This window comes from Pristiophorus japonicus, chromosome 13 (assembly GCF_044704955.1).
Source record: "Pristiophorus japonicus isolate sPriJap1 chromosome 13, sPriJap1.hap1, whole genome shotgun sequence".
Taxonomy (NCBI): Eukaryota; Metazoa; Chordata; class Chondrichthyes; family Pristiophoridae; genus Pristiophorus; species Pristiophorus japonicus.
This window is the reverse complement of record NC_091989.1, coordinates 38,548,021-38,572,214: the sequence shown is the minus strand read 5'-3', so window position 1 is coordinate 38,572,214 and position 24,194 is coordinate 38,548,021. Positions and strand designations below refer to the sequence as shown.

At 46.6% G+C, this 24,194-nt stretch overlaps 1 protein-coding gene across 1 annotated transcript in view; it reads right to left on the bottom strand.

Moving 5' to 3' along the window:
* Positions 1-24,194, bottom strand: part of LOC139278526 (transcriptional regulator QRICH1-like) — a 229,132-nt gene that overhangs the window by 181,366 nt on the left and 23,572 nt on the right. The window contains exon 3 of the mRNA XM_070897384.1: positions 3,912-3,956. The gene's annotated coding sequence lies outside the window, so the exon portion shown is untranslated. The remainder of the gene's footprint in view (positions 1-3,911; positions 3,957-24,194) is intronic.

Here is a 24,194-nt window from a genome sequence, read left to right as displayed (position 1 = left end):
GTAAACAACAAAACACATGTTCATAATGATCCCATATTGTTAAAATGCAATGAATTGGTCTGCATGTGGACAAGATGGATATCATTCTTCGCATGATAATCACAATGTCCTAGATTAGCAGCTCACTAGTCAATAGTTTTTGTTGCTGTTGTGTTGGCAGTGGGGCCTATTTCAAAGGGGCCAGATGTTCTATTCTTGTCATCCTGTCTGATGTATACCGATTGTTGTTCAATTGATTTTTTTATTTATTCATGGGATGTGGGAGTCACTGGCAAGGCCAGCATTTATTCCCCAACCCTAATTGCCCTTGAGAAGGTGGCAGTGAGCCGCCTTCTTCAACCGCTGCAGTCAATGTGGTGAAGATACTCCCACAGTGCTGTCAAGTAAGGAATTCCAGGATTTTGACCCAGTGACGATGAAGGAACGCTAATATATTTTCAAGTCAGGGTGGTATGTGATTTGGAGGGGAAATTGGAGGTGATGGTGTTCCCATGTGCCTGCTGCCCTTCCCCGTCTAGGTGGTGGCGGTTGCAGGTTTTGGAAGTGCTATCAAAGAAGCCTTGACGAGTTGCTGCAGTGCATCTTGTAGATAGTACTTCAGCCATGTTGCACTGGTGGTGGAGGGAGTGAATGTTTAAGGTACTGGATGGGGTGCTAATCAAGTGAGCTGCTTTGTCCCAGATGGTGTCGAGCTTCATGAGTATTGGAGCTGCACTCCTGACTTGTGCCTTGTAGGTAGTGGTAAGGCTTTGGGGAGTCAGGAGGTGAGTTGCATGCTGCAGAATACCCAGCCTCTGACCTGCTCTTGTAGCCACAGTACTTATGTAGATGAGCCGGTTAAGTTTCTGGTCAATGGTGACTCTCAGGAAGTTTATGGTGGGGGATTCGACGATGGTAATACCATTGAATATAAAGCAGAGGTGATGAGACTCTCTCTTGTTCAGGATGATCATTGCCTGACACTTGTGTGGCGCATACATTACTTGGCACTTGCCAGCCCAAGCCTGGATGTTGTCCAGGTCTTGCTGCATGCGGGCATGGACTACTTCATTATCTGGGGAATTGCAAATAGACTGAACACTGCAGTCATCAGCGAACATCCCCACTTCTGACTTTATGATGGAGGGATGATCATTGATGAAGCAGCTGAAGGTGGTTGGACCTAGGGAACTACCGCAGGACTGCCCTGAGGAACTCCTGCAGCAATGTCTGGGGGCTGAGAGGATTGGCCTCCAACAATGACAACCATCTTCCTTTGTGCTTGATATGACTCCAGCTAGTGGAAAGTTTTCCCTCTGATTCTTATTGACTTAAAATTTACTAGGGTTACTTGATATCACACTCAGTTAAATGCTGCCTTGATGTCAATGGCAGTCACTCTCACCTCAGCTCTGGAATTTAGTTTTTTTGTCCATGTTTCGATCAAAACTTTAACAATGTCTGGAGGGAAGTGGTCCTGGTGGAACCCAAACTGAGCGTCGGTGAGCAGGTTATTGGTGAGTAAGTGCCACTTGATAGCACTGTTGGTGACCCCTTCCATCACTTTGCTGATGGGAAGGTGCCATCGACAGTGCTATCAAGCGTCACTTACTGATGTCTTTATCAATGGTAGTGCTGTGCAGTATAGTCAGAATTTTAGCCACGTTCTCAGTGGGTACACATGAGGCATTCCAGGAATCTGAAGCATTGCTTCAGCATCACAAAGTCCTGGCTTGGTCAGGTTTTTATTCTGGCCATGCAACTCATTGTATCAGACTACTGGCCTGCAGAGGTGAGTCATGACTGCAAAACATAGGTCCTATCATACCATATTGCCTCTCTCACTTGGAATGGTTAGGCAATGTTAGATTGATGCATCAGAGGCATTCATGGGGGATGAGGCACCGATATGAATAATCTGAGCTCTGTTCTCACATACCAGCTATGCATTAAGGAAGTAACATTATTTTGGTTTCTTTACACCATGGCTGTGCGAACAATTATTTAATCCCTGAACCCTCCCTGGTAGAGTCTTTGTCCCACTTGGACTGCAGGTGCAAATTTATCTCAAAAATTGATAGATGGGTGTATGTGGAAATACAATGCCCCAGTGGCCTGCTAGATGGGGGGGGGGGGGCAAACCTAAATAGCAGCTCACCCCTTAGTTGTTTGCCTGCGGAATCTACCAGTGACATAAAAGTGCGCACTGACGATTGCTCAGGTAACTCTTCATTAAGCAGGTGAGCCAGTTCCATCACCACCTCCCTGGGGGCAGCCTCAGCTTGGCTGTGCACTGCTTCTTTATTAGTAATGGAGGAGATGCCTGTGCCTGAAGATGTATTCCTGTGAGTAATTAGTGCAGGCCCACCATGACTAACCTGTGCAGGTTCATTAATCGTGTATCCTGCACCAATGCTGCAATTATTGTTCACCCGCAGCTGTTCACCCATAATAGCTTTACATTTGCTGGGGAGAATGGAAGGTTGTCCCAATTCAGGTTGGGAGAATGGACTGCGTGAAAGGATTTATTTCTCCCAGCAGAATTATCAGCTCCTAATAAGCCAATGAGCACTAACTATTGTTTTCACAGGACAGAAGATTGGAAATAGTGTTAAAATAACCACCAGACACTATAACTGCCCCCATGAGGTGGAAGCCGGGCTGGGGGGATACAGCTAAAATAACGGCTGTCAGTTACCCCCCACCAATCCCACTTCCTTCCCGCCATATGTCACCATATTAACCTGTTGTTTTTGAGCAGGCGAGCAGAACACCCACAGGATGGAACTGAGATCCTGTTTTAAATAGGCAGATCTGGTCCGATGATATCTTCAGGACCCGATCTGAATAATCAACCGGAGGCCTGAGACAGTGTCAGCTTACCCATCAGGCAAAGCCTGGATCCTGGACCACGAGAGACCCCGAGGTAAGTATTACATTTATTTTTCAGGTTTCCTTCTGGGCCAGGAGTGGGCAGGAATTCTCTGGGCCTCACAAGGAAGCTTTGGGTCTTCCTTGAGCTCCCCTCTATCACGGCAAGACCTCCCCTCCACCAATCAAAGTCAGGCTCCCCCTCTCCCTCCCCCCCTCCTCCTAATCATGGCATGACCTCTTACTAACTGATGGGGACCCAGTTAAAATTAGGACTAACATGTGAATACAACATTTTCTGCATATCTGTTGAACAACCATGACTTTCCTTCATGTCTTATGTGACATTTATAGGAATCTTAGCTTTGTGCTCTTTTTTAAGTCATGCTACTCCTTCTAGACCTCCCCATCAGTGGTGGAAATGCTCTGTTGTGAATCTTCTCCTAATTTTGGCCCATGTCTTGTTGGGATGGGTGGGGGAGGCTTCTTCTTGCAACAAAAACATCATGCCATTTCTTCAGTATGTAGTCTGTGAAATGGTTTTTGTTCAGCCATTTTACACCATCGTGCTCTCCACATTTGGGGGATTCATAAACTTTTCTTAATTTTTACCAGTTAAGTAGCTTGCTAGCTGTTTAAGAAGTCTTAAAGATTCTTCATAGTACCTGCAACATTATGTACAAATGCTGTTTTCATAGTAGCTCATCAATAATCTAAAGTACTACTTACCCTTTTTTCAAACAAAGAGTAAAATACAGTTCTAAGTGCCTATAAAACACCTGGGTCAGATAAAATACAACCTAGAATAAGAAAGGAAAAGGCAGATGGTTCTGTTTAATAGTTTTAGCTCCTCCATAAACACCCTACCGAAGGACTGGTGAGTAGTAAATGTGATCCAAGTCTTCAAAGAAAGACTCAAAGTTAACTGGAGTATTTCAAACCATTTCGTCTCACATTGGTTGACGTGAAAAATCTAAAGAACATTTCATGGGATGCTATCAGTATTCATTCATCTCAAATTATGGAAATCATATAAAGTCGATTCAATAAATAGGTCTTACCTCACAAATCTACTGGAATTCTTTAAGAGGTAATACAATTATTAGCTGAAAAAAGAAAGACTTGTATTAATATAGTGCCTTATCGCGTCTCTCAGAAACGTTACTTCACATATAATTACTTTGAAGTACAGTCACTGTTCCATAGGCAAAAAAAAAAGGCTACCCAGTGGCTGTAATTGAATTTACTTCGATTTTCAAAAGGCACTTAATGAAGTTCTCCATCATTTCCCATTTCCACAAGGGAGGGGTGTAGCAATTCGCTACAGCAATGTCCAGCGTACGGTTGCTGTAATATTGCTGCACCCAATATTTTAATACAAAGAGAGTTAGAAAATATAAAATATCGGTTTTATAAATTGAATAAATACTGCAAGTAGTATGTGCAAATAGAATAACCCTGGGGTAAAGTTTAGGAGTGAATATTACAGAATCAAGGGAGGAGGTGCATGGGCTTGAGGGCTGGCCATGATATCTGTCATTTACACAGAGCACTTGAAGATGAAAACTTAAGCCATTTCTTTACCTTCTATGGGGTATAACAGACCTTGTCTTCGGCCAGTGTTTTGCATCACCTTCCAATCCTTGATTCCTACTTCCCTCTCCTTTTCCCTCTCTCCTTCCCTTTGTTCCCAAATTTGTAATGTTTTGTTTGCTTTGATTCTATTTAGAATGCTGCTGTATAAAAATTGTGACTGAGTAGGCAATATAAATTGGACCCAGTTAAAAAGGTTCGATGCTATAGATCTTTGGACTCTTAGATTTAGTTCAGCAAGAGAAATATAGCACTATAGAGAGATTTAATTTCTGACAAGGACAGTGCTCCTATAATACACAGTTACATTGCATTCAAACTATTCTTTCACTCTGATTCATGTCTGCAGTGAGCATGAATCTTTCATATTTATGAGGGACAATTGTTACATGCCATTGGTGCAGTGTCCTATATATAGAATTTCTGATTGCTATGCCGCACAAGTGGATAGTAAATAGTTTGTGAATTCATCAGTGCTTTAGTGGGCATCTGTACTATTGACAACAGTAAATGCTAGCTAAGAACACTACATAATTATGAAATGATTATTCACTTAGTGCATGATTGTGTAAAACTGAATGAATATCCCTGTGCTAGCAGCTTCTTATATTTTTTTAATGGTATCAGGTTTGGCATCTGTATTTCAGAGCACAGAGGCAACATTCTAATTAGCTACTTACTGACTAGAAGTAAATCTCTAAAATATGGTGGTAGGATTATTGATTAAAAACAAATGTATTAAATAGGAATATTTGTACTTCTTGATACATCACTGCAATTCTATAAAATTCTTCATCCCAACAAAGCAATGTTCTTACTATGTAATGGAAGTAATTACTTTTATACTATCCGCCACCTCTGGTGCTTGCTTACTGAGTACAGACGACAGTCTAAAATTTAGGACCAACTATGAGTGCAACGCATATACAGGCATACCTAAATACTCTCAACTTACAGTGGATAATTGCACCAAACAGTATGTACACCACATGCACTTAAAGACTGAGTAACATGAATTCACTATTAGTAGGCTTGCACCCTGTCAATCTTTTATTGCACAGCATATTTAAAGTTAAAGGTGAATCGAAGATATACAGTTCTTAGAAAAAGCTGACAAAGTAAAGCAACTTTGGAAGTGAAGTTAGAGAAAATGCTATAAATGCATTTGTGAAGAGAGAAACAGAGTTAATGTTTCAGAAGTTTAATCGACCTGAAATGTTAACTCTGTTTCTCTCTCCACAGATGTTGCCTGATCTGCTGAGTATTTCCAGCATTTTTTTTTTACATTTCAGATTTCCAGCATCCGCAATATTTTCCTTTAGTATTTGAAGTAAAGTTCCTTTGTTGCAAGTACATCCATTAGAAAACAATAATGTCCAACCCTAGAACTCACTTGAAGAACCAGGCACTGAGACCCTCACTTATCTGTCTCATTGACTCCAATTTTAACCTAACCTGCCTGGCAAGTTCTGGTCGGAGGCCCATTTTACATCCTACCCGATTTTATACTCCATTGCCTTCAGTGCTTATGTTTTCATGATGCACACCAGAAGACTCTTCAGTACTTTTCACTTCTCTAATTGCTGTGGTAATAAATTTGAATTCTTGTTAATTGTTCTTCTGATAAAGTCCAGGTCAGAGCTTAGGTGCAATGCTCAATTTTTGCTTGTATCCCCTGCCTCGTCAGAAATTTCTCATAATTGGACTTGACCAAGCAAAATGCTGTGTTTTACCTTTTTTCCAATTTTGGAGATAGGAGAAATCTTCCGAAAAGATCAAAGAGTTCATTAGAGCTTTCCATCAGTATTGCATCACCTTTTGCCCAGGTCCATTTAGTACCGTTGTTTAAGAAGGGAGATAGGGATAGGCCGAGTAATTACAGGCCTGTCAGCCTAACCTCAATGGTGGGAAAATTATTGGAAAAAATCCTGAAAATCAGGATAAATCTACATTTGGAAAGGCAAGGATTAATTAGGGACCGTCAGCACGGATTTGTTAAGGGAAGATCGTGTTTGACTAACCTGATTGAATTTTTTGAGGAGGTAACCAAGAGAGTGGATGAGGGTAGTGTGTATGATGTAGTATATATGGGGCTAGACTTTCCACTTTGTTCGCTAGGGCCCAAAAAACGGGCGATGTTCCAGCCTTAGCGATGTTGCAGCCTTCATGATCGCTGGAACATCGCCCATTTTTTGGATCATGATTTTCGGCTCGGCGATAGCCCAACGATGTGAAATGGGTGAAGCAATAGCCCAGCGATGTCACATCACCCAGTGATAGCCCACCGATGGCGAAGGCGAAAGCTTCGCTAGCAACGGCCTTCTGCGCATACGCAAATTTTTAAAAAAAATTTTGGGTGGCCAAGTTTCACGCTTTTAGGGAGGTCAGGGGTCATCCACACATGTGCAGAAGGGGAAGAGAGATCGAGAGAGGAGAGAGAGAGAGATAGAGAGAGAGAGAGAAGGAAGGCAGAGACAGAGAGGTGAGAGAAAAGAGAGAGAGAGAAAGAAAGACAGAGAAATAGCAGCAATGAAAGTGGGAGAGCTGTGGAGACGGGGAGAAAGAGGGCCAAACCCTTCTCCGAGGAGGCTAACAAGGCCCTCGTGGCAGAGGTACACACCCGCTGGGCGCAATGAACCGGGGGGGGCAGCATGGTGGGATACCAGCACCACGGGCCTACCACAGGTTATGGGCCGAGATAGTCGAGTCGTCTCGTCTGCGTCCCACGAGCCCAGGGGCTCCGACCAGTGCCGCAAATGCTGGAACAGCCTCGTTGCTTCAACAAGAGTAAATATGACTTTATATTTTAATGATGCACATTCTAAGTATAATAATCATTATAATGGTAATTCTCCTGGATTGAATGTAAGCTTGTTATTCTAACTTATATAACATATATCATCCACGCTAAGAACTGGACAGGGCCATGAACCTGTGCCCATTTTAGGTCTCTCTAGCTGCTGTCACTTACACATGGACGCAGCATGGACTGGGGGAGAGCTGCCTTTGCTCACTGTCTGGTCTGGGACACTTTTGGACATCAGCTACTGTCATTGAATTGTGGACATAACCCCTATTAGCATATAACATTTGAAACTGTTGTGTATAAATGACATAACCTAGTCAAATAGCTTATGCCATGCTCTATTCACGTTCGCAGAGGAAGATATCTAATAATTGGGCTCAGCAGAGGTGCACCGGGGGAGACCCTGCTGTAATACTGACCCTCACTGACCTGGAGGAACGTGCTGCGGCACTAGTGGGGGCCCACAGTCGAGCGGTCACCAGCCGTGGTGTTGCCGGACCATCGCATGCGCCATGTGAGTAATGTGTCAAGCAGTGTAAGAGCTATGTGACATCATTTCATTCTCATATCAGACGAATGATGTCATGTTATGCACGCAGCCTCTGTGCGACTCTCTGCCACGCTCAGGTCGACAACATAAGAACATGAGAGCAGTCCATCTGGCCATCTATCCCCTTCTCTGTCTGCACCCCATAAACCATCACTCCCTTATCATTCGGTCTATCTGCGACTGATCCAGCCTCCACAGCTCTCTGGCGCAGTGATTTCCACATAGATGTACTGCCACAGATACCACCATATGATGCATTAATATGTAACGTTTCTCTGTCACGTTTATGGGATTAGTGCTGTTCCTCCTACGTCTGCCAGCGCGGCGCAACAATGCTTTCTTCTCTAATAATCTCAATTGTGTTTTGCAGCTTTACCAGCTCCAGAGGCACAACGGGAGGACAGACGCTCACATGGACCTGACCCACTGCATGTGTCATTCACCACGGGTGGTGAAGCGTAGGAAACCACCGAGCCCGAGGAGGAGGAGGAATACCTGGAGACAGAGGAGGATGCCCCTTGCATCCCTCTGTCTGGGGAATCTGCGGCCCTGATGGAGATCCCAACTGAGGAGGTACCGGAACCAAGCGGCATGCAGTTGGTGATGACAAGGCACACATTGGTGCTGTCACAGACCCCACGGAGGCCGGGTCAGCGTCTTAAGCAAAGGCCTACCCTGGACCACCGCGTGGAGCGCCTGGCACAACTGTGCAAGGAGTCTGTCGCGATCCAGCGGGAGCAGCTCCAGGTGTTTGTGGGGTTCACGCAGGAATTCTCCCAGGTGTCTGCTCACCAAGCGGAGGCAACGCAGCAGATGATCCTGGAGTTGCGTGGAATCTCCTCGTCCAACCATGCCATGAGGCATGCGTTCTTGGCGGTACACGGAGCTCCCGTGACCACAAGCACCGGCACACAGGCGGGTCAGGAGGATGCACCACCCCCTGACTCGGAAGGCGATCCCCCTGTTTTGTCTTCCCCTCAAACAGCCCCCCAACAGGCGATCGTCCCAGCATGTCCCCCACCGCGGCAGGAAGTCTTGCCATCGCCCATTGCACGCCGGCTTCGCAGCAGTACCCGGGGACCAAAACGGGTGGGTGAGGCAACGACACGGGAGGGTGCAGGATCTGGAGGGGAACGTGGCCGCAGATAGGGAGGTGGGTGCACTCTTTTTAATATTGTTCCTATTGTTCACATTTATTGTTGGTGTTGTCGTTTCACTGTTGGGGTGGTTGGGGTGGGGGGTGGGGGGTGGGGGGAGGAGGGTGTTTTGGTGTATGTAATTGAAAAATTATGTTCAAAAGTTATCATTTTATTAAAACCATTTTATTCCACTTTACAATTGTTGTGCAGTGTCTTCTAATAATGTAAGTTAAAATAGAACATTCGTGCAACTGTTGTTAAACAATGTCCAGGCCAGACCAAGTAAGTATGAAACGTCACTTATTTATATAAATATAAGTAAACGTCTAATTGTGAGCGTATCTATCTTTAAAAGGCCCTTAAATAATTCACAAACTATCTAAGCCCCTGTTTAAGAGGTCTCCTGTCTTCTTCCAATTTTCAAAATGGTGTCCGTAGTGCCGAGGAAAGCCATGCAATAGCAACTATTCTTCAGCGATGTTCTCGGTGAGCGATCAGCCCAGCGATGTGCCAAAAGTTGGGCTGGGTGATGTGTAGATGATCACCTCAGCGATCACCTCGGCGATGTGAGCTGAAAGTTGCACTGGGCGATGTGTCGGCAATAAGCTCAGCGATGTGTCCGACTTTCCATTTTTGAGCGATATCAGCCCTTTTTGGGCGATATATGGGCACTAGCCCAGCGATGTGAAGTGTAAAGTCTAACCCATGGACGTTAGCAAGGCTTTTGATAAGGTCCCACATGGTAGACTGGTCATGAAGGTTAAAGCCCATGGGATACAGGGCAAAATGGCAAGTTGGATCCAAAATTGGCGAGGAGGTAGGAAGTAACGGATAATGATTGATGAATGTTTTTGTGACTGGAAGCATGTTTCCAGTGGGGTTCCGCAGGGCTCAGTACTGGGTCCCTTGCTTTTTGTGGTATATATCTGTCATGTATTCAACTGTCATTGCAATCCATGTATAAACTGACCGAAGTTGTACACCATGAGAACACTGACCACTAGGTGGTGAACTTGTGGGAGACACTCCTAACCTGGACTTTCAGGTATAAAAGGGGAAGCTCCACCCACCGTCATCACTTCAGTGCTGGAATAAAGGTTACTGGTCACAGAGTGACCTTCTCTCTAGTATGGGCCTCGTGTGCATTTGTACTGTATAGTAAGGACATATTATTGGCGACGAGAAACTGGGATTTAAACCACGCGAGCATGGCCATTAGCAGCACAGACGAGAGGTACTGTGTTGGTGATGATTGGGACGATTTTATTGAGAGACTACAGCAAAGTTTCGTCACGAAGGAATGGCTGGGACAGGATTCGGCCGACAAATAAAGGGCTCATCTCCTGACGGTTTGTGGATCCAGGACATACTCCCTGATGAAGGACCTTCTAGCGCCAGAGAAGCCAGCGGACAAGACTTTTGAAGAGCTCAGTAAGTTGATTGGGGAACACTTTAAACCGGCGATCAGCATGCACATGGCGAGACACCGGTTTTACACGCACCGGCGGCGAGAAGGGCAAAGCGTTCCAGACTTCGTGGCAGACCTCCGGCGACTGGCGAGCCTATTTAAGTTCCCAGATACATGCAGAGCGGAGATGCTGTGAGACTTTTTTATTGAGGGCATTGGGCACGCTGGGGTTTTCAGGAAACTGATTGAGACCAAAGACGTGACCCTGGAAACAGTGGCATGGATGGCCCAGACATTTATCTCAGGGGAGGAAGAGACGAGAATGGTGTTTGACAAAAATCTTGCTTTAAATGCAGCAAATGGACAGGGAGTCAACATTGTTAACGTGGCACACAGTTCTCTAGGCAGACAGGGGCAATTGGACATGCCCGAGCATGTAGCCGAACCCAAAGGGGGAATTCAACAGAGACAATGGCTAGCTGAACGGCGATTCATGCCATCGCAAGGGACAATGTGGCCAGTAATGGGGCCATCAACACCTGTCAATGGTGCGTTTAAGGACAGTTACAGAGACAGTCAGAGACGATCGACTGGTAATGGACCTTTTGTTTCCAACAACGGCTCATGTTGGAGGTGTGGAAGCAAACACACAGCCAGAACTTGCAGGTATCAGCAATATACCTGCAGAAACTGCAATGTCAGCGGTCACTTGGCGCGTATGTGTAGGAAGCCTGCAGCCAGGTTGATGTACGAGGAGGATGGGCCCGATGTAAGCCCTACGAGGCCAAATGGACACTGGGGGAACTCGCTGGAAGCTGAAGTTCAGCGAATTCATGTGTAGCACATATACAGTTCATACACCAGGATGCCACCGATAATGATGAAAGTGCTCCTCAATGGCATCCCAGTATCAATGGAGCTAGAGACGGGGGCCAGCCAGTCCCTGATGAGTATAAAACAGTTCGACAAGTTGTGGGCGTCCAAGGCCAGGAGGCCAAAATTATTGCCGATTGACGCACAGCTATGGACATATACAAAGGAGATCATTCCGGTGCTAGGCAGCGCCACGGTAGTCGTGACCCACAAAGATTCAGAGAACAGGTTGCCACTCTGGATTGTCCCGGGGGACGGTCCCGCACTGCTGGGGAGGAGTGACGCTATCCGGTGGCAATCGTTTTTCAAAATTGGACCTGACCTCAGCTTACATGACCCAAGAGCTGGCGAGTGAGTCAAAGAAGCTGACCACCATCACGACACACAAGGGGTTGTTTGAGTACAACAGATGTCCGTTCGGGTTTCGCTCGGCCGTCGCGATCTTTCAATGAAACATGGAAAATCTCCTCAAGTCGATTCCAAGGATGGTGGTTTTTCAAGACAACATCCTCATCACGGGTTGCGATACTGAAGAACACCTCCACAACCTGGAGGAGGTGCTACGCAAACTGGACCGGGTAGGTCTGCGACTGAAAAAGGCAAAGTGCGTCTCCCTAGCTCCAGAGGTAGAATTCCTGGGGATGAGGGTAGCAGCAGATGGGATCAGACCTGCTGCATCCAAAATGGAAGTGATCCAGAGAGCACCCAGACCCCGCAACACGACCGAGCTGCGTTCGTTCCTGGGGCTCCTGAACTATTTTGGTAACTTTCTTCCCAAATTGAGCATGCTGTTAGAGCCGCTACATGTGCTCCTAAGCAAAGGTCGCAAATGGGTCTGGGGGGGACAGCCAGGAAAGGGCTTTTGATAGAGCACGCAATTTGTTATGCTCCAACAATCTGTTAACGCTATATGACCCATGTAAGAAACTTGTGTTAATGTGCGATGCTTCGTCCTATGGGGTCGGGTGTGTGTTGCAGCATATTAATGCCAAGGGTCAGTTACAGCCGGTAGCTTATGCCTCCAGAAGTCTGTCCCAGGCAGAAAGGGGCTACGGGATGGTAAATAAGGAAGCGCTTGCATGTGTATATGCAGTAAAAAAAATGCACCAGTACCTGTTTGAGCTGGAGACAGATCACAAACCACTAACGTCCCTTTTGGCCGACAACAAGGCCATAAATGCAAATGCGTCGGCCTGCATACAGAGGTGGGCACTCACGTTAGCCACCTATGACTAGACAATTCGGCACAGATCGGGCACTGAAAATTGCGCCGATGCACTCAGCAGGCTTCCACTAGCCACCACCAAGGGGGCAACCGAGCATGCTGCTGAGATGATCATGGCTGTTGAAGCTTTCGAAAGCGAAGGCTCACCCGTGACAGCCTGTGAGATCAAAGTCTGGACAAATAGAGACCTGCTACTGTCTTTAGTCAAGAAATGTGTCCTGAATAGGGACTGGGCAGCCACGTACGGGGCATGCCCTGAGGAATTTAAACCATTTCACAGGCGCAAGGATGAACTCTTGATTCAGACCGATTGCCTACTATGGGGAAACCGAGTAGTCATGTCCCAGATGGGCAGAGAGGCATTCATCCAAGAACTCCACAATGAGCACCCAAGCATTGTCATGATGAAGGCAGTTGCCAGGTCACACGTTTGGTGGCCAGGGACAGATGCAGACCTGGAACTTTGTGTTCGCAGGTACAACACATGTGCCCAGCTGGACAATGCGCCCAGGGAAGCCCCCTCTTAGCCCCTGGTCCTGCTCCGCCAAGCCATGGTCACGCATCCATGTGGACTACGCAGGTCCTTTCATGGGAAAAATGTTCCTGTAGATGCCTACTCTAAATGGATCGAGTGTGACATTCTTAATTCGAGCACATCCTCTGCCGGGGTAGAACATCTACGGGCAATGTTCGCCGCCCATGGTCTACTGGACATCTTGGTCAGCGACAATGGCCCGTGCTTTACAAGCATTGAATTCCAGGACTTCATGGCAGGAAATGGTACCAACCATGTCAGAACGGCACCGTTCAAGCCGGCCTCAAACGGCCAGGCGGAATGAGCAGTGCAGATAATCAAACGGGATGCTCAGAATCCAAGGGGGTTCCCTGCAAAGCCGCTTATCACGCCTCCTGCTGGCCAATAGATCCCGACCACACTCGCTCACAGGGGTTCCACCCGCAGAGCTGCTAATGAAAAGGACACTCAAAACCAGGTTATCCCTTATACACCCCACCATGAAAGAAATTGTTGAGAGCAGGCGCCGGTCACAATGTGACTACCATGATGGGGGTGCGAGGACGCGATGTATTGATGTCAATGACCCTGTCTTTGTCCTCAGCTATGCTGCAGGGCCCAAATGGCTCGCAGGCACTGTGATTGCGAAAGAGGGGAATAGGATTCTGGTAGTTAAACTCACCAATGGACAAATCTGCCGCAAACACGTGGGTCAAACAAAAAGGAGTTTCAGCAACCCCATAGAAGAAGCAGAGGAAGAACATGATGTAGAGTTCACTCCACCACAGGTGACCGAACACCGGAACCAAGTGGAGGAGAATCCAGTCACTGTGGGCAGTCCGGACAGGTCTGAGGCATCGCAAACAGCAGACACTCAGGCCAGCGCCCAACAACTGGAGCCCCAACTCAGGCACTCTACAAGGGAGCGTAAACCACCAGAGAGACTTAACCTGTGATCCCAATAAGACTTTGAGGAGGAGGTGATGTCATGTATTCAACTGTCATTGCAATCCATGTATAGACTGACCTAAGTTGTACACCGTGAGAACACTGACCACTAGGTGGTGAACTTGTGGGAGACACTCCTAACCTGGACTTTCAGGTATAAAAGGGGAAGCTCCACCCATCTTCTCCACTTCAGTGCTGGAATAAAGGTTACTGGTCACAGAGTGACCTTCTGTCTCGTGTGCATTTGTACTGTATAGTAAGGACATATTAATATCAACAATTTAGATTTGAATATAGTGAGTATGATTAAGAAGTTTGCAGACGACACTAAAATTGGCTGTGTGGTTGATAATGAAGAAGAAAGTCATGGGCTGCAGGAGGATATCAGTCTACTGGTCAGATGGGCAGAACAGAGGCAAATGGAATTTAATTCAGAGAAGTGTGAGGTGATGCACTTTGGGAGGGCTAATAAGGAAAGGGTATACACATTAAGCGGTAGGCTACTTAATAGTGTAGATGAACAAAGGGACCTAGGACTGCTTGTCCACAGATCCCTAAAAGTAGCAGGCCAAGTGGATAAGGTGGTTAAGAAGGCATACGGAATGGCCAAGGCATAGAATATAAGAGCAGGGAGGTTATGCTTAAATTGTATAATACTTTGGTTAGGCCATAGTTGGAGTACTGCGTGCAGCTCTGGTTGCCGTATTAAAGAAGCAGTAGCAGGACATTTGGATGAGCAAAATTCGGCCAGGCAGAGTCAGCATGGATTTATGAAGGGGAAGTCGTGTTTGACAAATTTGCTGGAGTTCTTTGAGGATGTAACGAACAGGGTGGATAAAGGGGAACCAGTGGATGTGGTGTATTTGGACTTCCAGAAGGCATTTGACAAGGTGCCACATAAAAGTTTACTGCACAAGATAAAAGTTCACGGGGTTGGGGGTAATATGTTAGCATGGATAGAGGATTGGCTAACTGACAGAGAACAGAGAGTCAGGATAAATAGTTCATTCTCTGGTTGGCAACCAGTAACTAGTGGGGTGCCACAGGGAACAGTGCTCGGACCCCAACTATTTACAATCTATATTCACGACTTGGAAGAAGGGACTGAGTGTAACGTAGTCAAGTTTGCTGATGATACAAAGATGGGAGGAAAAGCAATGTATGAGCAGGACACAAACAATCTGCAAAAGGACATAGACAGGCAAAGTGAGTGGGCAAAAATTTGGCAGATAGAGTATAATGTTGGAAAGTGTGAGGTCATGCACTTTGGCAGAAAAAATCAAAGAGCAAGTTATTATTTAAGTGGTGAAAGATTGCAAAGTGCTGCAGTACAGCGGGACCTGGGGGTACTTGTGCATGAAACACAAAAGGATAGTATGCAAGTGCAGCAAGTGATCAGGAAGGCCAATGGTATCTTGGCCTTTATTGCAAAGGGGATGGAGTATAAAAGCAGGCAAGTCTTGCTTCAGCTGTACAAGGTTTTGGTGAGGCCACACCTGGAATACTGCGTGCAGTTTTGGTTTCCATATTTACGAAAGGATATACTTGCTTTGGAGGCAATTTAGAGAAGATTCACTAGGTTGATTCCGGGGATGAGGGGGTTGACTTATGAGGAAAGTTGAGTAGGTTGGGCCTCTACTCATTCGAGTTCAGAAGAATGAGAGGTGATCTTATCGAAACGCATAAGATTATGAAGGGGCTTGACAGGGTAGATGCAGAGAGGATGTTTCCACTGATCGGGGAGACTAGAACTAGAGGGCATGATCTTAGAATAAGGAGCTGCCCATTTGAAACAGATGAGGAGAAATTTCTTTTCTCAGAGGGTTGTAAATCTGTGGCATTCGCTGCCTCAGAGAGCTGTGGAAGTTGGGACATTGAATAAATTTAAGACAGAAATAGACATTTTCTTAAATGATAAGGGGATAAGGGGTTATGGGGAGTGAGCGGGGAAGTGGAGCTGAGTCCATGATCAGATCAGCCATGAGCTTATTGAATGGCGGAGCAGGCTCAAGGGGCCGTATGGCCTACTCCTGTTCCTATTTCTTATGTTCTTATGTTCTTATTATAGGAAGGACGTGATTGCACTGGAGAGGCTGCAGAGGAGATTTACTAGGATGCTGCCTGGAATGGAGAATCTTAGTTATGAGGACAGATTGCATAGGCTTTGTTTGTTCTCATTGGAACAGAGGAGGTTGAGAGGGAACCCCATTGAGGTGTACAAAATATTGAGGGGCCTGGACATAGTGGATAGTAAGGGCCTTTTTCCATTGGTGGAAGAGTCCATTACGAGGGGGCATAGTTTTAAGGTGGTTGGTGAAAGGTTTAGAGGGGATTTGAGGGGGTGCTTCTTTACGCAGAGGGTTGTGGGGATCTGGAACCCGCTGCCTGAAAGAGTGGTGGATGCAGAAACCCTCACCACTTTTAAGAGATGGTTGGATCGGCACTTAAAGTGCCATAACCTGCAGAGTTACGGACCCAGAGCTGGTAATTGGGATTAGACTGGATGACCTTTTGTTAGATGGTGCAGATATAATGGTAAGTACTGCAGGGAATCGAATACGGCCAGGGTGATCTCCTGGACTAGTTTTGATCGCCTGGATGGGTCGGAGAAGAATTTTCCCAGATTTTTTCTCTCAAAATTAGCCTGGGTTTTTATCTGGTTTTTGCCTCTCCCAAGAAATCACATGGCTCCGGTTGGAGTGGAGTGTAGAATGTTTCAGTATAAGGGGTGTCGCAGTTGTGTGAGGCGGACTGGTTAGGCTGGGTGCTCTATGCCTTTCTGTCATTGTTCATAGGTTTATATGTAACTTTCAGGGCTGCTCTTTGTTGGCCGGCATGGACACGATGGGCCGAAATGGCCTCCTTCTGCACTGTAAATTTCTATGTTTCCATGTTCACGTATTTGCTAAAATTAGTGCACGGGAAACTGTGGATTGAGATTGTTTCTCCTGAAACTACTGTACATGGCGAGGGTGAAATTCATTTTGGGCAGAAACACAAAGCGCACAATGGCTAATTAGTGGCCCGTTATACTCCATCTGAGAAAAACGAGTCGCTGATTTGTTACCACCCATTTAAACCAACCGCCCAAAATGAATCTCACCCCCATCATATTGAAAACTTTGACTATTCTTTTAGTTAGATTGAATTCATATGTGGATGATTGTGGATTGAATTCGCTGGATGAGGTGCGCTAGCGGATTTCTTAGTGGTTACCAGCGCAACAAAGCTGTTAGCACAGCGATATCACTCCGCTTATGATTCATGCAAAAGTGGTTTATAATAACAAGCTTTATTACAGCCAGTGATATGGTCTTCCATTTATATTAAATGACATGCAAAAAATACAACCTGGTTCCCAGGCTCCGACTACCGACGAGAACACTCTCTGATGTCAGAGAAAGAAAGACTTGCATTTATATAGCATCTTTCTCAACATCATTAAATCCCAAAGGGCTTTACAGCTAATGAAGTGCTTTTGAAGTGTAGTCACTGTTGCAATGTAAAATCCGCAGGTCGGGCTATAAAAGAGCTGGAGCGGCTTCCCACTTCAACCTCCAGCGCGAGCTGCTCCAAGTGTGCGACGATTTTGAGATGGGTGACTGGGTGGCGTCATCAAAACCCTGGTCGCCGTTTTGGAGCATGTGCAAGAACATCGGCAGGGCCCAAGTACAGAGGAGTGGGAAGGTTGGGGCGGATGAGCGGTGAGTGTATTGTGGCGAGATGCGGTGAATATTTATGGCGGAGGAGCAGTGAGGGATCGCGGCGGAGGTGCAACAGATGAGGGTATGGGGCCCAGAAGAGCCGAGGGCCCAGGGGCAGCACAGGCCAGCCCACACTGCGATATATGCGCGCGCTAGGTCCGTGCAGCAGAGCAGGTCACCAGTCGTCCTGGTTAACCCTTGCCACTGGATAAAGGCCTAGCTCTGTCAAGCCCGTGTGGTGGCTGATGTGCAACGGTCACCACACGTTAAAAAAATCCACGCACAGGCATCTTCCACCTCCTCAATTGGAGTTCAGGACTGGAACATCGGGTCCTTCATTAAAACATGCGTGAACTCATGGAAGCAAGTCTTCCTCATTCGAGGGACCGCCTATGATGATGATGTAGGAAATGCGGCAGCTAATTTGCACACAAACAGCAATATGATAATGGCCAGATAACCTGCTTTTGTGATGTTGATTGAGGGATAAATATTAGCCAGGACACCGGGGATAACTCCCCAGCTCTTAGAACATAAGAACATAAGAATTAGGAACAGTAGTAGGCCATCCAGCCCCTCGAGCCTGCTGCGCCATTCAAAAAGATCATGGCTGATCTGGCCATGGACTCAGCTCCACTTACCCGCCCTCTCCCCATAACCCTTAATTCCCTTATTGATTAAAAATCTATCTATCTGTGATTTGAATACATTCAATGAGCTAGCCTCAGCTGCTTCCTTGGGCAGAGAATTCCACAGATTCACAACCCTCTGGGAGAAGAAATTCCTTCTCAACTCGGTTTTAAATTGGCTCCCCTGTATTTTGAGGCTGTGCCCCTAGTTCTAGTCTCCCCGACCAGTGGAAACAACCTCTCTGCCTCTATCTTGTCTATCCCTTTCATTATTTGAAATGTTTCTATAAGATCACCCCTCATCCTTCTGAACTCCAACGAGTGAAGACCCAGTCTACTCAATCAATCATAAGGTAACCCTCTCATCTCCGGAATCAGCCGAGTGAATCGTCTCTGTACCCCCTCCAAGGCTAGTATATCCTTCCTTAAGTAGGGTGACCAAAACTGCACGCAGTATTCCAGGTGCAGCCTCACCAATACCCTGTACAGTTGCAGCAGGACCTCCCTGCTTTTGTACTCCATCCCTCTCGCAATGAAGGCCAACATTCCATTCGCCTTCCTGATTACCTGCTGCACCTGCAAACTAACTTTTTGGGATTCATGCACAAGGGGACCTCATCAGGGTCTGGAACAAAGTCTCCACCAAACGCAGCTCTCCGCCGGCTGGAGTGGCTGCTGTCCTGCAGGAGCCGCTGCTCGGGAATCCGTACCTCCACGACCGAGGTTTTATGTGGCGGTCGGAAGAGAGGGCTGTGGCTGGTGAGGTGACCAGGGTCAGGGACCTGCTCGATGGTGGAGGAGCGGGCTGGATGGTGCCAGACACGCTGGCGCGGCGCCTAAATTCTGCCAACGTCCGCCACGCGGCCGATGCCATCGAGTCGCTAAAAACAGCTCTGGGCCCCGACTCCGTTAGGTGCATCGAGGAGGCTCAAGCACGTGGGGAGATCCCATCCGAACTGACCCCCGTCCGGACGGAATTCCTCATCGGCGCCAAACCCCGGAACCTCCCTCGGGGGCTGCGCCTCACAACTTGAGCCGCCTCGGGGAAATCCCCTCCGTGCCTTTCAGTTCCGCGCGGAGGGGTTTCATGTACGGGCTGCTCCTGCACACTCTCAACTTTGCCATCCTCGCCTGCCATCCGGACACGCCATGGCGTACCATCTTGCCGTCCGGAGGAGGCGGGGGTCCCCGATGGAGGGCACTCTACGCAGGGGTCCTCCCACTATTCATCGGGGACTTGGCCTGGAGGGTGGTGCATGGAGCAGTGCTGTGCAACAAATTTTTAAGCCGGTTCACGGACTCCCAGGCCGCCTGCAATTTCTGCGGTCTGGAGGAGTCCGTGTTCCACATTTTTATTGAGTGCACGAGGTTGCAGCCCCTGTTCCATTATTTGAAGGGGCTGCTCCTGAAATTCTGGCTGCACTTCAGTCCCACTCTCCTGATCTTTGGGCACCTTGTGCGGAGGGGAGCGGGTAGGTCCGAAGGCCTCCTCATAGGACTGCTCCTGGGCACGGCCAAGGGTGCCATCAGCCGGTCCAGGCAGCGGGCGGTCGAGGGGGTCGTTCAACCTGACTGCCTGCCTCTCTTCCGCTCTTACATCCGGTCCAGGGTGTCCTTGGAGATGGAGCACGCGGTGTCCACCGGTACGCTCGCGGCCTTCCGCGAGAGGTGGGCATCGGAGGGACTGGAGTGCATCATCACGCTCGGCAACCAAATTTTAATTTGATTTTACGTTTTAAAGTTTAATTTGTTTTAATTGCCGGTGCTTTTAGTGTCCCCTTCCCTTTTATAGGGGGCACTGGGGAAAAATTGTGATTTTAGTGCCCAAAAAAAAACCAAAAAAAAAGAAAAACACAAAAAAAAACAAAAAAAACAAAAAAAGGGCCTTGTAAATGTCTGGTGTGTCACCCAGGTCGGGTGGCACGGTTTAATGTTTTATGTTTTGCAGGTAGACTCTAAAAGAGTTTCATGCACAAGGGCCCCCAGGTCCCTCTGCACCGCTGCATCTAATTTCTCCCCATTCAAATAATATTCCCTTTTACTGTTTTTTTTTCCAAGGTGGATGACCTCACATTTTCCGACATTGTATTCCATCTGCCAAACCTTAGCCCATTCGCTTAACCTATCTAAATCTCTTTGCAGCCTTTCTGTGTCCTCTACACAACCCACTTTCCCACTAATCTTTGTGCCATCTGCAAATTTTGTTACACTACACTCTGTCCCCTCTTCCAGGTCATCTATGTATATTGTAAACAGTTGTGGTCCCAGCACCGATCCCTGTGGCACACCACTAACCACCGATTTCCAACCCGAAAAGGACCCATTTATCCTGACTCTCTGCTTTCTGTTAGCCAGCCAATTCTCTATCCATGCTAATACATTTCCTCTGACTCCGCGTACCTTTATCTTCTGCAGTGGCACTTTTGTGTGGCACCTTATCGAATGCCTTTTGGAAATCTAAATACACCACATCCATCGGTACACCTCTATCCACCATGCTCGTTATATCCTCAAAGAATTCCAGTAAATTAGTTAAACATGATTTCCCCTTCATGAATCCATGTTGCGTCTGCTTGGTTGCACTTTTCATATCTAGATGTCCTGCTATTTCTTCCTTAATGATAGCTTCAAGCATTTTCCCCACTACAGATGTTAAACTAACCGGCCAAAAGTTACCTGCCTTTTGTCTGCCCCAATTTTTAAACAGAGGCGTTACATTAGCTGCTTTCCAATCCGCTGGTACCTCCCCAGAGTCCAGAGAATTTTGGTAGATTATAACGAATGCGTCTGCTATAACTTCCGCCATCTCTTTTAATACCCTGGAATACATTTCATCAGGACCAGGGGACTTGTCTACCTTGAGTCCCATTAGCCTGTCCAGCGCTACCTCCCGAGTGATAGTGATTGTCTCAAGGTCCTCCCTTCCCACATTCCCGTGACCAGCAATTTTTGGCATGGTTTTCGTGTCTTCCACTGTGAAAACCAAAGCAAAATAATTGTTTAAGGTCTCAGCCATTTCCACATTTCCCATTATTAAATCCCCCTTCTCATCTTCTAAGGGACCAACATTTACTTTAGTCACTCTCTTCCGTTTTATATATCGGTAAAAGCTTTTACTATCTGTTTTTATGTTTTGCACAAGTTTACTTTTGTAATCTATCTTTCCTTTCTTTATTGCTTTCTTAGTCATTCTTTGCTGTCCTTTAAAATTTTCCCAATCTTTTAGTTTCCCACTAACCTTGGCCACCTTATACGCATTGGTTTTTCATTTGATATTCTCCTTTAGTTCCTTGGTTATCCATGGCTGGTTATGCCTTCTCTTACCACCCTTCTTTTTCACTGGAATATATTTTTGTTGAGCACTATGAAAGAGCTCCTTAAAAGTCCTCCACTGTTCCTCAATTGTGCCACCGTTTAGTTTGTGTTCCCAGTCTACTTTAGCTAACTCTGCCCTCATCCCACTGTAGTCCCCTTTGTTTAAGTTCGTTTGCGATACTACTTCCTCAGCCTCAATCTGTATTACAAATTCAACCATACTGTGATCACTCATTCCGAGAGGATCTTTTACTAGGAGATTGTTTATTATTCCTGTCTCATTACACAGGACCAGATCTAAGATAGCTTGCTCCCTTGTAGGTTCTGTAACATACTGTTCTAAGAAACAATCCCGTATGCATTCTATGAATTCCTCCTCCAGGCTACCCTGTGCGATTTGATTTGACCAATTGATATGTAGGTTAATATCCCCCATGATTACTGTCGTTCCTTTTTCACATGCCTCTATTATTCCCTTGATTATTGTCCGCCCCACCATGAAGTTATTATTTGGGGGCCTATAAACTACGCCCACCAGTGACTTTTTCCCCTCACTATCTCTAATCTCCACCCACAATGATTCAACATTTTGTTCATTAGAGCCAATATCATCTCTCACAACTGCCCTGATATCATCCTTTATTAACAGAGCTACCCCACCTCCTTTCCCTTCTTGTCTATTCTTCCGAATTGTCAGATACCCCTGTATGTTTAATTCCCAGTCTTGGCCACCCTGCAACCACGTTTCTGTAATGGCCACCAAATCATACCCATTTGTAATGACTTGTGCCGTCAACTCATTTACTTTATTTTGAATGCTGCGTGCGTTCAGGTAGAGTGTTTTAATACTAGTTTTTAAACCATGATTTTTAGATTTGACCCCTCCTGCAGCCCCTTTATATTCATACATATTGTCCCTTCCTATCACCTTGTGGTTTACACTTACCCCAGTGCTACTCTGCTCTGTTGCCTCCTGCCTTTTGCATTCTTTCTTGGGGTCCTGTTCATCTGCGCTCTCACCCACTCTAACTAGCTCAGAGTCCTCTCCTGGGTTCCGAATACTCCTCGCATTGAGGCACCAAGCTTTCAGGCTTGCCTTTTTATTACACTTTGACCCTTTAGAATTTTGCTGTACATTGGCCCTTTTTGTTTTTTGCCTTGGGTTTCTCTGCCCTCCACTTTTACTCATCTCCTTTCTGTCTTTTGCTTCTGTCTCCATTTTGTTTCCCTCTGTCTCCCTGCAATGGTTCCCATCCCCCTGCCATATTAGTTTAACTCCTCCCCAACAGCACTAGCAAACACTCCCCCTAGGACATTGGTTCCAGTCCTGCCCAGGTGTAAACCGTCCGGTTTGTACTGGCCCCACCTCCCCCAGAACCGGTTCCAATGCCCCAGGAATTTGAATCCCTCCCTGCTGCACCACTGCTCAAGCCACGAATTCATCTGCGCTATCCTGCGATTTCTACTCTGACTAGCACGTGGCACTGCTAGCAATCCCGAGATTACTACTTTTGAGGTCCTACTTTTTAATTTAGCTCCTTAAATTCGTCTCATAGGACCTCATCCCGTTTTTTACCTATGTCGTTGGTACCAATGTGCACCACGACAACTGGCTGTTCTCCCTCCCTTTTTAGAATGTCCTGCACCCGCTCCGAGACATCCTTGACCCTTGCACCAGGGAGGCAACATACCATCCTGGAGTCTCGGTTGCGACCGCAGAAACGCCTATCTATTCCCCTTACAATTGAATCCTCTATCACTATCCCTCTCCTACTCTTTTTCCTGCCCTCCTGTGCAACAGAACCAGCCATGGTGCCATGAACTTGGCTGCTGCTGCCCTCCCCTGATGAGTCATCCCCCTCAACAGTACTCAAAGCAGTGTATCTGTTTTGCAGGGGGATGACCGCAGGGGAACCCTGCACTACCTTCCTTGCACTGCTCTTCCTGCTGGTCTTCCATTTCCTAGCTGGCTGTGGACCCTTCACCTGCGGTAAGACCAACTCGTTACACGTGCTACTCACGTCATTCTAAGCATCGAAATAATGCCATGGGATCTTTTACGTCTGCCTTGGTTTAATGTCTGATCCAAAGGACTGCACCTCCGATAGTCCTTTGGAGCGCTCCCTCAGCCCTGCACTGGAGTGTCAGCCTAGATTTTTATGCTCAAGTCTCTGGAATGGGACTTGAACCCACAACCTTCTGACTCAGGGGCCAGAGGGCTGCCATTGTGAACAACACAACTCCTGGAGTGACAAGCTCCCACCCTCCAGGTCCTCTACGTGGCTGCTTTGCTCCTGACCCTCGACAACGCCCTGAAATTAAAGGGGATCTGGTTCTATTATACTATAATACAACCTTGTGCTTACGTAATCCGCAGTTTTCACGTTAAGCTGAGGCTACAGCTTATGATCTTTTCAGCCTTTGCCTCTGTGCTACAAGCGTTGTTTATAGTACAGTAACTGCTTCGGCCAAATGTTTATCACGTTCCCTAGACCTGTTGTTCATTTATAGAGACAAGCTCTACCACTAAAAATGCTAAAAGAAAGGAATACTAGGATAGATTGACTTTTTAAAATCATGTTAAAACACTCCAACAAGGCGATATTGATGTGGCTTGATAAACTGACTACAAATGTGTAC